We start from the raw sequence: 15,397 nt of genomic DNA on the forward strand, positions 1-15,397 counted from the left end.
ACCTAGATTTGAATTCGAGCTCAGATGTTTGGCAGTCACGTGATTGTGGAGTCACCCGTTTAGTAATGGTGGGAGTTATTGTCCATCTTTTATAGCCGAGGGAGCTGAAAATCCAAAGAGGCCAGGGACTTAGCTGAGGTCATGCTGCAGGTTTATGAGCAAATCCACAAAAAGGGCCTCTTGGCCCTCGGTTTAGGGCTGAGGTTCTTTACCTGGGGTCTGGGAAGTTGTTTCTTTAAAATAAGAAACAACCCTGTATGTGTGTGTGTGAATGTGTATGCGACACACATACATGTGAATGTGCGTGGGTGTGCATACGTGGGGTGTGTGTACGTATAAAGTTTGAAAACACTCTCAGAAGGGATGGTCAATCTTCACTAGAATATCCAGGTGGGGAGGGAACAGGTCGATGACACAGAAAAGGTTAAGAACAAGCTAGAGATGGTTCACCTCTGCCCCAGCTTGTTGCCCTGAGGCTTGCAATGTGGTGCTGGTTGGGAGGGTTCCTTTCAGAGGAGGGGAAGGGAAGGGTGCCCAGGCTACTTTGATTCTGTCCATCCTCCTGGTCTTCCCATTGAGCATCAGTCATTGGCTCCATGGAGCCTCAGGAGACTTGACAGGCTCATGATCTGCCTGTCTCCAGGCTTAGAAAAACCCGAATTGGCAGCTGCCACCTCGTGCCCTCCCTTGTCTCCTGTGGCTGCAGTTGAACTGCAGCTAAATGCTGACTGGTGCCTTGTGAATGATGGAATGAGCATTTAGGCAGTTAGCTGGCTGGCTGGCAGGGGTTCATACCATTCAGAGAAGCATAAAAAGGGGAGCCTGCATGTGAGTCAGGGCCCTTGCTGGGAGAAGGACCTCAGATTTCCCTGCGTGCCATTTCCAAAAAGACCCGAAGCATTCACTTAAATGCTTCCAGCTATTATAGCCATTAAATTAATCAGAGCCAGAGGTAGGCAACCACAGGAGGGAGAAGGGGTTCCAAGACACTTACAAAGGACTCATAGCCCCAGATATATCTCCCTACTAGTCTTCCAAGATGTTTGCTAGTGCCATCTTCTTCAACATCATTCGTGAGCTTCCAGGCCGAGGGCTCCTTTTGCAGAGCACCGGGCTGTCGGCACGTGAGAGCAAAAAGACCCCCGAATGATGAGCTTCACTTTACGCCTTACCTGGGAGTTCTTGATTAGATATCGCTTACTCCTTTTGAAAACTTCCTGTTAATATCCTTTGGCCACTTATCTGTTGGAGACTAGACCTCGCTCTTCATTTATTTGAATTAATTCCCCATATGTCTTGGCTATCAGACCTTTATCAGATAATGTTTCTGCTAATATGTTTCCCAGTTCCCTGTCTTTTAATTCTAACCGTATTGATTTTGCTTGTATAAAAAGCTTTCCAATTTTATGTTATTGGGATGGTCTAGTTTATCTTGTATGATGATCTGTGACCAGCATTAAGAATTTTCCATCGGTTCAGAGATCCGAAAGGTGTTTTCTTTCTTACTCCTCCCATTTATTTCTGATGTGACCATTTGTGTCTCGGCCGTATAGCCACATGGAAGTCACCCTGGTAAGTGGTATGAGGTGTTGCTTTAAATCTAATTTCTGCCAAAATACCATGCGGTTCCTCCAACTGTTTTTAATGAAAGAGACCCCTTACCCCAGTAGTTGCTATACCAAAGTATATTGAACACTATGCTACTCTGTTCACTTCTTTCTGATCTTGGTTACCTAATCTGTTCTATTGATTAATTTTTCTCTTTTTAATCAATATCAAAGAGTTTTTCTGATTACTGTTATTGTTGGAGATGTAGTACTTACGGATTCCTTTTATTCCTCATTATCCCCCTCTCATTTTCCTTAAGATTATTAACCTTTTTCTCCCACTAGGAGAATTGTGATTTTATCTAGTTCCATAAAGTAACCCTGTGGTACTTTAGTATGGCACTAAATCTGCAACTTAGTTTTAGGTAGTGGTATCATTTTGAATATAGTAGCAGGGCCTACACATGAACAATCAATATCTCTTTGGTTATTTCAGTCTTGTTTTGTTTTGGTGCAGTGTCCTGAGTATGTCTTGCTAAGTGGACTCTTGGATGTTTTCTATATTTTGCAGTACTTTTGAACTGCATTTCTTTTTCTAAATTCTTCCTGCTGGGTTTTGATAGTACCATAAAGGCAGCTAAGTGGTGTGGTGACTAGAGTGCCGGACTTGGAATCTGGAAGATCCCAGTCTAAAATTCTATCTGGAACACTTACTTTGCTGTGTCATCCTAGGCAAGTCACTTTTACCTCTCTTAGCCTCAGTTTCCTTATTTGTGAAATGAGGATAACTGTAGCACCTGCTTCTCAGGATTGTTGTGAGGATCAAGTTGAGACTGCCATATAAATGCTAACCTTAAAGCTCAATTTAAATGCTAGCTCTTATTATATACAGAAAAGCCCATATTTTTGTGGGCTTATTTTTTCCACAAGAAAACTATGAGACGTGTCATATTTCTAAGAAATGTAGGTAACCTATATCTACCACATTTCCTCCATTCTACCAGTTTAGTAACCCTGTCAAAAAAGGAAATGAGGTTAGTCTGGCATGACCTGCTTCTGATGAAGCCAGACTGGCACTTGGTAATCCTTATTTCCTTTTCTACATGTTCACTAGTCATCCCTTTAATAATAAGTTGGAGAATTTTGCCCTAATTGAAACTCCAAGTCAGTGACGGGTAATTTACAGACTCTGTTCTCTTCCTTAAAAAAATAATCAGCCCTGTTTCAAACCCATGGGTCCTCTTTCATTCTCTGAGTGCCAGATCACTTGATTAAAATTTAGAGATAAAATTAGTTATAAAAGAGACTTGCATTGATTTTTTTTAAAGTTAGTTTTGTTTATTGGACCAGGTTTATGGTTGCACTGGTATTGGGAACTCCCAGGGAACAAACTCCCTTTACTAATGCAGATATGCACCTGTGCACTTTAGAAAGTAGCCTGAGGTCTATTGGCTAAGGTTGTACAAACAAATATATCAGGGACTGATCTCCAACTTAAGTCTTCCTTACTCTGTGGCTAGCTCTCTGGATCTTAAACTATCTTAAACTGCTTCTTGTTTTTAATTACCTTGTTTGAAAATGGAATAAAAGCATATGTATTTGGGGGGAAGATGCTTAGAAATTTTCTTAATCTCTAAATATTTGGCCTTGAGATTGATCGGCTGGGTTAACTGACTTACAAATGCAATTGTTTTGATATGAAGCTCCAAAGAGGAAGACTTGGTAAGTACCTGGCACTTGGAGGCATTTAATAAATGCTTGTCGATTGAATGATTGAGTGGATCTGTTTGGTTTCAAGGGGATAATGTTGAGAAGAACAATCTTTGCCTCCTTATGGACAGGAGTCCAGATTCCTGCTTCTAGTCAGTTCCCTCTGGTTTATTCAGAGGCTCAGGATGCAAAGCCTGGACTGAGACCAACAGTCTCTTGTTCCCTGGACTTTTCGGCAGCCTGCTGAGTGGGATCGATGGCATTGAGGGGTGGATATAGAGATGACAGCTGGTCCTGGGGCAATCTGATTCAGGATGGTAGGTTATAGTAGCTTGGGGCATTGCCCTACTGGACAGCCTCCTGCTGTAGGAGATGATACCCTGGCCCTCCACTCTCCCAGAGCATATGATGATGCTATTGAGGTAATAGTCGCTATTAGCCAGAATTTCTATGTTCCCAAGGGCAGCTAGGTGGTGCCATGGATAGATTGCCCATCCTGGAGTCAGGAAGATACAAGTTCAAATTTGGTCTCAGACACTCTCTAGTTAAGTACACTGGAGAGGTCACTTGACCCTGTTTGCCTCAGTTTCCTCATCTGTCAAATGAAATTAAGTAAATGGTGAACCATTCCAGTATCTCTACCAAGAAAACCCCAAATGGGGTCACAGAGTATCATACACAATTGAAACTACTGAACAGCAACAACTGTTGCAGTGGATTTTGTTTAGATAATCTCATTTGAGCTTCACAAGGTTGTAAAACTAAGCCTGAGAGGTTCAGTGACTTGCTCAGGGTCATACAGCCTAGGAAGTGACTAAGGTCACATTTGAACTCAGACTCCTTACAGAGGGCCCCTTGTTCAAACTAACCTAACAACATGATTTAGTGAAGAGAGTATCACATTTGGAGGCCCAGCATTTGAATCTCACATCTGCCATGTATGTGGACTTCCCTGGACCTCAGTTTTCTCCTCTGTGAAATGAAAGAGTTGAATTTGATGGCCTTTGAGAGCCCTTCTAGTTAACCATCACCCTATGAGAGACCTTGGACAAGTCATCCCTCAGCCTCAGTTTCCTACTCTGAAAAGTTCAGGGTTGGATTGGATGAGTCTCTAAGATCACTTTTACCTCTAACTTCATATTTCTGCAATCCACAGTCTGAGAAAACTGTTGGATTTTGAATCAATGACTGTGCTTTTTGTCTTTCCTTCCTTGTTGAGTTCTTTGGTTCGGGGTGTGTGTGTGTGTGTGTGTGTGTGTGTGTGTGTGTGTATGTGTGTGTGGTTTTCCATCAGTTTCCATTGATTCCTTAGAAACAGACTAAGCAGACAAAGAACAGTAGTTTTGGGGGGAAAAGAAGGAGGAAGAAAATGTAAAAGGTGATTTAATGGAAGCCCAGGGTGTTCTGTTTGGTGGAGCCATGATTGTTTTTCTTTTAGGACAAACATCAAAATAAGCCAGGGTAGCCATTTTGCATTCAGATTTCATAAGCCATTTTATCAGAAAATTGGCATTTTTTTTTTGCCTTTAAATGTATATTCTTCAAGTGTGTTTTTAAATTGTGTTCAGAAGTTATATCTTGAGGCCAGGATTTTTCACAGAAAAACAGTTTCTGCTTTTATCATTAAAGTGAATAGAAAAAATAGTATTTGTTCCTCAGAAATCTGAGTTCTAGAACCCATCAGTACCATCACCAAAGGCCAGTACTGGATTGAGGACTTGGAGTCTATGGGTCTCCATATCCTAGCCAGATTTCCACAGCTTTCTTTTGGTAGTGTTGTCAGAAACCTAAAGTTTGAAAGTTGAGGCAGGGTTAGGAAGTGAGCCCTTCCTCATGCATATGGCCTCAATCTGTTCTTGGAAGGAAGTAGGATTTAAGCTAAAGTGACCTCAGTTCTCTTAGAGAAACACTGAGATAGCACACCTACTTCATTTTTTAAAAGAGCCCTCAAATCTGCTCTCAGACGCTTAACACTTCCTAGCTGTGTGACCCTGGGCAAGTCACTTAATGCCAGCCTCAAAAAAAAAAAAAAAAAAGAGCCCTGATTGATAGATTTTGTTTGTGATTATCCAATATAAGCTTCCCCTTCCTTATAACCAAAAATAGAGATTGACAATGTATGTAGTATTCTATACCCATAGACCTCCATCTCTGCAAAGTGGGATAGGGTGAAGGTACATTTTCTTGTCTTTCTTTGGGATCAAATTTCTTGGTAATTATGATTAAATAACATTCAATTTCAGGATTTTGTCGTTACCATTGTAGTTTCTGTTCATATCATCGTACTCATTGTTGATTTGTTCTGTTTATTTCACAGAATCACAAAATTTCAGTGTTGGAAGAATTTCAGAATTTCAGCGGCCATCTAGTGCAACCCATACCCGAAGAGAATCCCCGCTCTCTGTAAGTTTCTATTTTGTGGTTGATCATTCCTTCTCTAATTGTGGAAACGATTGTATGTTTTCCTGATTTTGCGTCCGTTCATGAAAGTTTTCTTGAGCTTCTCTGAATTCTTCTTTTTCATCATTTCCTATGGTTTAATGACATTTCATTGCATTCTGGCACCATAATTTTTTCCATCATTCCCTAATGGATGAGGTCCCCTCACTTAGTTTCCATTTTTTTGTTGGCGTTTCTGGAAATGCGTTTTTTGCATTGGCCTTTAAGTTGCCCGAGGCCTCGGGCAAGGAGAATTCTGAAGAGGGAGGCCATGATGATGTTGTGTCAAGAGGTTAGCGATTGCTATGCCTGAACAGAATGTCTGAGCCACTCTTTATTCTCCCACGTATGCGTGTGTCCCAAGCCCCAGGACCTCTGGCAGGGTGTGGTAAGAGAAGCCTCTTGTTTTCCCCTAATGGAGAAGGGGTCTTTGCCAGCCTGTCTGCAGTGTTTCCCTAGCCAGACCGTCTCCTCCAGGGAGGTGTTGGCTTTTGTGTGTCCCTCTTTTCTGGGAAGGGGGCACAGCATGGACCAGGTAAGGCTGGTACGGCAAGTATAGCCCAGTTGTACCAGACAATTAATAGATGTTTGTTGAATTTAGTGGAATTAATTGAAGGATGCTCAGGAGATGAACTCAAGAGAAAATTGCAGAGAAATAGCATAAGTAGCAAGCGTCCTCTCCAACCTAATGGTTGTGAGATGACGCCAAAGAATTGCCTTAGTTTCCATTTTCCTAATTATCAGTGAGTTGGATTTTTTTTTCTGTAGGGATATAGATGGCTTGGATTTCTTCCTGGAGAACCATCTGTTCATATCATTTAACCACGTGCAAACTGGGGAATGGGCTCTTATTATAAATTTGAATCAGTACCTTATAGATCTTGGAAATGAAGCTTTTATTAGAGAAATTTGCTGCAATGATCCCCCCCCCCAGTTTTTAAGTCTTCCCTTCTAATAATCACTGCCTTGATTAGGCAGGGGATCTTTTAAATTTCATACAGTCATGATTTTACCTTGTGTAATCCTGTCTGTCCCTTGTCTGGGGTCCTAAACGTCTCCTCAGCCTAGAGGTGAAAGATAATTCCTTTCTTGCAGCTCTACTTTGAACCTTTTATGTCTAGATCATGTATGCACTTGGAGTTTATTTGGCCAGATGGTGTGAAATGTTTGTCTGAATCCACTTTCTGCCAGACCGACGTCCATTTTGAGCAGAGATTTTTGGCAACTAGTGAGTTCTTGACCCAGTAACTGGCATCCCTTGGGATATTGACCTCTAGGCTCCCAGTTCCTTTGCTTAGGTACGTTGTGTATTTAACCACTGATGAACCTCTTGCTTTTTGAAACTGTTTTGATAATTGTTGCTTTGTAGAATAGTGGGAGATCTGGTGCTGCCGGCAACTCCTTGATTTTATAAATGTGGCCATTTCGGCCCAGAGCTACTAAAGGGCTTGTCCGGCTTCACCTGATCTTTGGTTAAGGTAGGACGAAGGCTTCCCAAGGCCCATTCCACAATGTTTCCTCCTTTTCCAAAAAAGCCGGTCCATCCCACTCTGCCTCAGTTTCAGTTGACTGGCAGGAGGACGATTTGTAAATGTCCATTCCCTTCCCTGGCCTAATGTTGATTTCTTCCACTGGGGCTTCATTTGCATAAATAAATGGAGACTGACATCTGTCATCCTTGCTATCTCCAGCCAGTATGTGGAATGGGAAGAGGCAGCTCTGGGCAAATACAGTGGGTCTCCTAGGCTGCAGTGACAGTGTGAAATTGGGGCCAATTTGCCTGAGCTTATCAGGTTAATTACTGCCGGGGACTTGGAAATCCTGAAATTATTATGCAATTGGAATGTTCAGAGTCTCTTGCTATGAAACTTGGCATGTAAGGTACCGTGAATACCGTTAATCTGTTCACTCGGAGGTTAATTTGCAGCTTGGCAGATCCCATGTGGGCCCCAAGCAAGACAATGGGCAGCAGCTGTGTGGTGGCGGCGTGTGGACATACGTGTGGGGGGCAGGGCTTGGGGTTAGCCTTACAAGGGCTCCTGGGATTTTACCTTTGTCTCCTGGAAGATCATGAAACTTAGGATGGGGGTTAACCGAACTGGAGAGAAGGCCAGCGATTCAATAATTTTCTGGCCTAGCGCCAGCTTAGGGCAGGAAGTGCTTGCTCTCCTGAGACACAAGAGTCGCTTAGGAATAGTCTGCCAGGCTTTTCTGACAGTCTCACTTGGCCTTGGAATGGCAATTAAATGGCATCATGGAGAGAGCTTGGGACTTGAAATCAGGAAGAGTATAATTTTAATCTTGCCTCCTATGAAGGCTCACTCGCTGTGTGACCCTGGGCAAGTCATTTGATAATGCTACCGAAATTTTCATCCTCTGAAAAAATGGGGATAACAATAACTACATCACCATGTGATAATTTTATGTAAAATGCTTAGCAAACCTGAAAGGGTGGGGCCTCAGCCTGCAAAAGTCTAATGGCAAAGGACTTGAGCAGAGGAGAGGGGAGATCATTTGGATTATTGCAGCCCCTAATTTCCAGTTTGGGAGGCACTCAGTGGCCATCAGATTCTGGACATCTTGTACATATGCTTGTCTAGCTTTTGCTAGACAGTGTAGGAGACCCAGTACCTAGGAGTGACCTCAGAGGACCTGGATTCCAATTACATCTGGACCTTATCACTTGTGTTTGACCCTCGGCCTCAATTTCTTCCTCTGTAAAATGAGAGGGTTGGGCTAGCTGAGCTCTGACATAATTCTTCACTCCTGGGTGAGTCACCTCAGTTGCCAGGGAGTCGGGTCGCTTGACTGTAAAATGTAGGGATCGGTTTAGATGGTCCAGCGGCCTCACATGCTAGTGCCCCTTCCGTTTGGATTAGAAAACACTTTGGATCAGAGAAATTCTTTGGGTTTAGTAAATGACCTTCCATGCGGTTTGAATTGAATTTTCCATGGAACTGTTTGTCTTCGATAGAATATAAGTTTGTCGAGGGGAAGTGTTGCAGCCTAGCCCAGTAGGTTGCAGAGTCAGAATTGAATAATTCCTTCCTGAATTGAGTTAGCTTTGGCCTGGCCTTGAATAGGAAAATGGGTGGGAAACTGTCGGAATCTTCCATTTGGCTTTATAGGATCTCTCCATCCATCAGCAAGCATTTATTGGGGACATTCTCTGGGCCAGGCACTATGCTAGGTGAGGAGGGTTATTGAATCGAACTGGAAAGCCATCATCATTCCAGCTCTCATGGTACAGAGATCTCTTGTTCTTCAGAGAGATTAAATTTGAGGTTTGCCCAGCATCACTAACCAGTGGGACTGATTTGAACGGAAGGTTTCCAGTCCCAGGACATTTTCATTCTTGCAAATGGTCCCTGGCCCTCCCCATCAGCTTTGGAAAACCATTCAATCAGTCGGTAAACATTCAGTAAGCACCTACTATGGGCCAGGCACTGTGTAAAAATCAAATCCAAACCCAGAAGCATATAAACCCTAAAAGTCTGTCAACTTTGTCAGTAAGGGCCTAAAAAGAACCGGCACCTTTGCAAATTTGGCCAAAGGGGGCGCTGTTTCAGGTCAATCCCAAGTGTCGATGTCAGGTTATAGCCATTTGGATCTGCCACTGACCTTAGGCAAAGCACCAGCCCTCCCACCCAGGGGTAGATACCGGCTCTGCTTCCTAAAGTGCTATTGTGGAGAGGAAGCAAGCTCACGTAGGTTTAGTTCAGAACATTAGGAAAAGTCACAAAACACTCTACAAATCCAAAGCATTCTTCTTGTCGAGTGAAGGAGAGAGGGAGTGGGTGGTGAGAAAGTAGAAGCAGCGGGAAAGATATACACACAAAAAGCAAAGCACAAATATTATAAAGCAACATTTTACAAACACCTGCAAGTTAATACACTCAGGACCCAGGGAATCACAGCGCGTTCTGGTTTGGCTTGGCCTGGCCTTCCTCCCCCTCTCCAAGATTTGAGCAGCTTTAAAGCACAGAGTTGAAAGGACCTCAGAGATCCCACCTCTTCTAACCTCCTCATTTGCCAATTGAAATGGATGCCCTCGGAGTGAAATGGTTTGTTCAAGATCACACAACCGGCAGATCTGAGGCTTGAACCCAGAATTCTTTGAGTTCAAGTTTGCTGTTTTTGCGCTACACCTTGGCTTTCAGGAATTTACAGCAAGGAACAAGCAGATCCTTATCATAAAGAGGGAGGCACGCCGGAAGCCGTGTGTGCCCGGGTTCAGATTTCAGGTCCTCTGCTCCAGAGCTATGGGACTTTGGACAAGTCGGTCAATCACTTGATCAAAAAGCGTGTATTAAATGCTTACTGTGTGCCAAGTACCATGCCAGGCACTGATGCTATGGATCTGGATAGTTAAATAATCCCTGTTCAATAGGAACAGACTTGTCTAAACTTCATTTTCATCAAAAGGCTTAAACTAAGTGATTCTGAAGGTGTCTTCTACTCTAAAATCCTGTGCCCCTAAGGGAAAATGTCATCCATCCCGACTACTGAATATTCATGCTTCCATCTTGAGGACTCTTTGATTGATAGGGAGACAGCTCAGTAATTTGGTGGACATGGCATATGTGAACTTGTGGCAGTGAGTTGGAAAGAGCTGAGTACAAGTGACCAATGCAGTGGAAAATGGAAGTAGGGCACTTAGACTAGCTGGCCACTAGGTAGCGCTGCAGTGGATCGAGCTCCAGGTGTGGAGTTCGGAAGACTACTCATTTTGAGTTCCAATCTGACCTCAGACGTTTACTAGTTATGTACCCTAGGCAAGTTACTTACCTTTGTTTGCCTCAGTTTCCTCATCTGTAAAATGAGGTAGAGAAAGAAAGAAATGGCAAACGACTCCAGTATCTCGGCCAAACCCCCCCCCCCCAAAGGGGACATGATTGAAAAACAACTGAACACCAACTTTCGTCTGGAATGCACTCCGTGCTCACCCCTGCCTCTTGTTTCTTAAAGATTTAGCTCATGTGCCACTTCCCTCTTAAACCCTCCCCGTCCCAGGTCTACAACCTATGAGCCCCTGGGATAGCCCTTGGGTCTTGACCTTCGCCCTCACTTTTTGGCTCCTTCCAGCTCCAAGTGAAGCCCATGATGGTAGGGCAGGGGTGTGGGAGAGAGGAAGGGTCATTTGGAAGTTTTGGAAGCTGGGCCCCCCGCCCCCAGGTTGTGGCTGTCTTGGTCGTTGGTGATTCCTAAGCCATCATGTTGAAGGGATATCCCCTTGAATAGAGCAGTTTTTGCTCAAACAGTTGGAGGTCACATCTATTGCTAAGGATTGGGGGTCGACTTCCTAGGGAGAGGCAGTAACCCAAGTTCAGAGTCGGATCTGGGGGAGCAGCCATTCCTCATTCAACCGTAGGGGCAGAGCCCATCAGTATGCTTACCTATGTGCCATGCTGGGCATTCTGGGGGGATGCAGGCATTAAAAGGCAAAACTAAAATAGCCTGAAAATTGAATCCTGACTTATTAGCTCAGCCACTAATGCCCTGCCAGTATTTCATCTAAGCTCTGTCTCCAGGACGAGAGGGAGACACTCCCAAGTCAGAAAAAATCACTGCCATTTATTTCATGACTTTGTGCTTTTCAAGGCACCTTCCCATCCATCCTCTTGTTTGATCCTCCCAACAGCCCTAGTATTTGGGCAGGGAGGGGATTATTGTCCCCACTTGAGAAAAAGAAGGCTTAGGAAGATTAGATGATGTACAGAATGGGTTAGTCACAGAGCCAAGGCTCACTTTCCAGCCAGGGGCTTAATGCCTAGGCAAGGAGATCTCCCATTTTCTCTAGGGAAGGTCATAGATTTCAAGCTGAAAGAGGCCTGGAAGGAAGGCCATCGAACCCCACTCCCTAATTTTATAACAGAGAAAACTGAGGCCCAAGAAGGGGAAGGGAGCTGAAAGGGACCACCAATAAGCCAACCCCTTGTAAAATGGGCTCATGTGACTTAAGGGTGGCTAAGCTGTGTGATCCTGGGCAAGTCATTTTTTCGTGATTACCTCCAACCCCTTTCCCCACCCCAAACCCCAAATGATCATCCATTCATGCTGTACCTACTGAGACATCTTCCAATCCAAAGCAGCCCCTGTTGTTTTCAGTATCATCATCATCCTCGTCATCATTATTATTTTGTAATTCCATCAGCGCAAGGTACTAGTGGGGTAGAAACCTTCTCTACAAAGCTGGATCGCCATTTTGCCTGCACCTGGTCTTTGAGGTTTGCCCGGGACTTCTGAGAGGCTGTGACGCCCCGGCCTCCCCGGCCTCCCCAGCCTCCCCAGGTCTCACAATTTTCTTATAATGAATTGAAACATCCCTACATTGACTGTCCAGTGCACTGGACCATAGACCAAATCACCAACGGTCATGTCCATATACCTGAAATAACAGCTCTCGGGGGTTTTCTGGTGTCTTGCAACTTGAAAAACTCAAGGTACTTTGTAGGCAAGGCTCAGAACAGTCTCATAAGGCAGGAGGTAGGAAGAGCATCTCCATTTTACAGATGAGGTGACTGAGGCTCTGAGAAGTGAAGGAGTCGTCCACAAGGGTGGCAGAGAAGGTGACCAATGGGACAAGAAGAGTGGAAGTAGAATCCTCACAGATGAGCCGGGGAGGGGGAGAGGGAAGAATCTAGGGTGATTAAGTTTTGCTTTGAAGAATTATGATCCTTAGCTGACTTGGAAACACACATGGGGGAGCGTGAGCGGAGGGGAACCCCCAGAGTACCTTGAACCCGGGTCAGCTGTCTGGGGGAACTCCTGTGTTAATTGGCACTGGCTCCCAAGCCCGGCAACCATAGTATGTGACCAGCTCTGTATTGGGGGTGAGCACAGATATTATCCCTGCTTAACCTTAGACCTGCAACTGAAACCCAGATTTATTGATTTCATATCAGATTCATGTTTCCTGATTGAAAATTTTGCCATGTATGGAGCAAGACCTCCACTCTGGGGGTTGCTGTTTGGGGCTCTTGCTCCAGGGCCTAGATGATGAGGGGAGAGAGAGAGACAGAGACAGAGACAGAGAGAGGAGGGAGGAAGGGACTGAGGGAGGGAGGGAGGGAGGGAGAAAGAGAGAGAGAGAGAGAGAGAGAGAGAGAGAGAGAGAGAGAGAGAGAGAGAGAGAGAGAGAGAGAGAGAGAGAGAGAGAGAGAGAGAGAGGAGGGAGGGAGGGACTGAGGGAGGGAAGGAGAGAGAGAGAGAGAGAGAGAGAGAGAGAGAGAGAGAGAAAGAGAGAGAGAGAGAGAGAGAGAGAGAGAGAGAGAGAGAGAGAGAGAGAGAGGGAGAGAGAGAGAGAGAGAGAGAAAGTGACTGCTGCATGTACCTTCCCTCTGCCCTAGCCCCAGCGTTGGGGCTGAGCCAGTCGTCTCCTTCTTTAAGATTCTGGTCACAGCAGATGCTAAATTTTCGAAGACTTAGCATGATCTTTCTCTTCATACACAGACACTGCTGCTGCCGCCGCCGCTGCTGGCAGAGCCCGAGGAGAAGGGTCAAGTGTCCATCCCGGGGCCCCAGCTAGAGGAGGGGACAGACAGTAAGTATTCTCCTCGCTTATGCAGCTTATAAACAAGAGCAGTTGCAGGGCTTTTGCTTTGGGGTTTAGATGTGAAAAATTCTGCTTCTCCCCCTCCTCCCCCCCCACCTCCTGTGGGACAAGTGGAAAGGAGAAGGGAAAGAGTATGGCTGGAGGGGGACCAGAGAAGCTGGGTTGGCTCCATCTTGGCCCAGAATCAGTCCCAAGATGACTGGGGTAGAATGAGCTTTGCACTTGCCTCCCTCGGGGTGGGGTGGGAGCTGTGTGTGTGTGGTAGAGGGAAGGATGCTCTCTGTGCTTATAGACTAGTGTCTAATTTAGTGGAGATGGCAGCAACAGAGAGAAGAGGGAGGGAGAGGGAGAAGAAGAGGGAGAGGGGAAAGGGAGGAGACAGAAAGAAGGGACTGAGGGAAGGAGAGAGACAGAGAGAAGGAGAGGAGAGAGGGAGAGGAAGAGAATGGAGGGAGACAGACAGAGAAGGGAGGAAAGGAAGGAGAGACAGAGAGAGACACACACACACACAGAGGAAGAGACAGACAGAGAGGGAGACAGAGGGAGAGAGAGAGAGCTGCCATGCCCTGCCTTTAATGAATTGCTCTCCCAGGCAGCCCGGGGGCTGTGGCGGAGCTAGGCTGCTTGCAAACCTTCTACCAAAGTGACCAGATGCTGGAAGTTTGACTTTAGTCTGAGTTGCCACAATACCATGGAGGGGGAGAGGGCTCGAGGGGGAGGGGAGCCTGATGCTCGTTCAGCCCTAGGCATCCTGGGGCTCTGACTCTCCCAGCTGTTTTCCCCTGCCCCAGCCTCGTGCCTTAACGTTCACCTCTGCCCGTGCCCCGCCTGCCAGAGCAATGGGGCATCTCCAGCTCCAGGACCGGAGGTTTCCTCACTCCAGTATGTAGAGCTCCCCACGGAGCCGGGGATTAGGCTCCTGGGTCCCGCTCCTCCCCGTGCCAGGAAATGCAGGCAAACACAACCTCAGCACTCAGGAGGCCCAGCTGGGGCTCCTAAGAAATGCCATGTAATGAGAATTTGCATGAATGGGGAAAACATTGGCAGGAAGAATATGCAAACATATGCACATCACCTTTTCTTCTAGTGTCTCCAATTCAGGTGGCTTCTCCAGACAGCAGGGGGGCCCTCGGGCGGGTGTGTGCGTGCTGAGTCATGTGACGCTCACCCTGACACCTTTGCCAGGCGGGGCTGGGTTTCCCGTCCTCCTCACCCCGCTCCCACATAATCAGAAGCCACTTGTTGGAGCTGGCCACGACACCACTGTCAGAATTAGTGTACGGAGCCCCTCCTTTCCCCTTTTCTGCCTTCTCTTCTCCCTCCTCTCATGTTCTGTGACTTCACGTGGTCCGGGGCCTTTACTGTATGCCATCCTACCCCAAATCTCAGGCCCCCATTGCTATGGAAAATGAATAGAACTCCGCATCCCCCCGATGTCTGAAGGAAAGGGGATTGGGACGATGGTCGAGATCAGGGGTTCCCAAACTACGGCCCGCGGGCCAGATGTGGCCACTGAGGACGTTTATGTGGCCTGCCGGGTTATGGCAAATGGGCTGAGGGGCGGACACAGAGTGTGAGGTTTTGTTTTTACTGTAGCCCGGCCTCCCACAGTCTGAGGGACAGGGAACTGGCCCCCTACTTAAAGTTTGAGGACCACTGGGCTAGATGGTGGCGGCAGGGTTATTTCCTCCCTCTTCCATGGCCAGCCCACCTCAGTTGACTCAGGGACAGAGCAGCCTCCCCCTTGGGCTCAGGGACGGTGGATAAAGAACCCAGACAGTGGGGAATGAATAATCACATCTCCAGACCTCGGGGACATGATGGGCTTCCAGGGGATTAGATCTTTTAAGGGCCGTGAGATTGTCTGCACCTTGGTTCGGGTGGATTTATTACTTAGAGTAGTCCTAAATCTCTTCATATTGGTCCTGGCTCTGCGACTGCAAGGCCCTGAAAGGCAGGAATAGGCTGTCTGCCTCTCTCTGGCTCTCCCATATTCCCTAGAATTACTGCACATGCTTGATCCTCCCTGACAGTATCAATGAAGCAGCCAGTGACGACCCCCCACTTGCCAGGGACACCCCAATTCAGGTTCAAGGGACTCTGTGGGTTTGCATTTACTCCCCGATCTCCTCCACTGCGATTACTT

General features: G+C 46.1%; 1 protein-coding gene across 1 annotated transcript in view; it reads left to right on the forward strand.

Moving 5' to 3' along the window:
* Nucleotides 1-15,397, forward strand: part of FRMPD3 (FERM and PDZ domain containing 3) — a 103,734-nt gene that overhangs the window by 23,651 nt on the left and 64,686 nt on the right. Inside the window, exons 2-3 of the mRNA XM_074278394.1 lie at nt 5,575-5,660; nt 13,149-13,239. The gene's annotated coding sequence lies outside the window, so the exon portion shown is untranslated. The remainder of the gene's footprint in view (nt 1-5,574; nt 5,661-13,148; nt 13,240-15,397) is intronic.

Source organism: Sminthopsis crassicaudata, chromosome X (genome assembly GCF_048593235.1).
Source record: "Sminthopsis crassicaudata isolate SCR6 chromosome X, ASM4859323v1, whole genome shotgun sequence".
NCBI classification, from domain to species: Eukaryota; Metazoa; Chordata; class Mammalia; order Dasyuromorphia; family Dasyuridae; genus Sminthopsis; species Sminthopsis crassicaudata.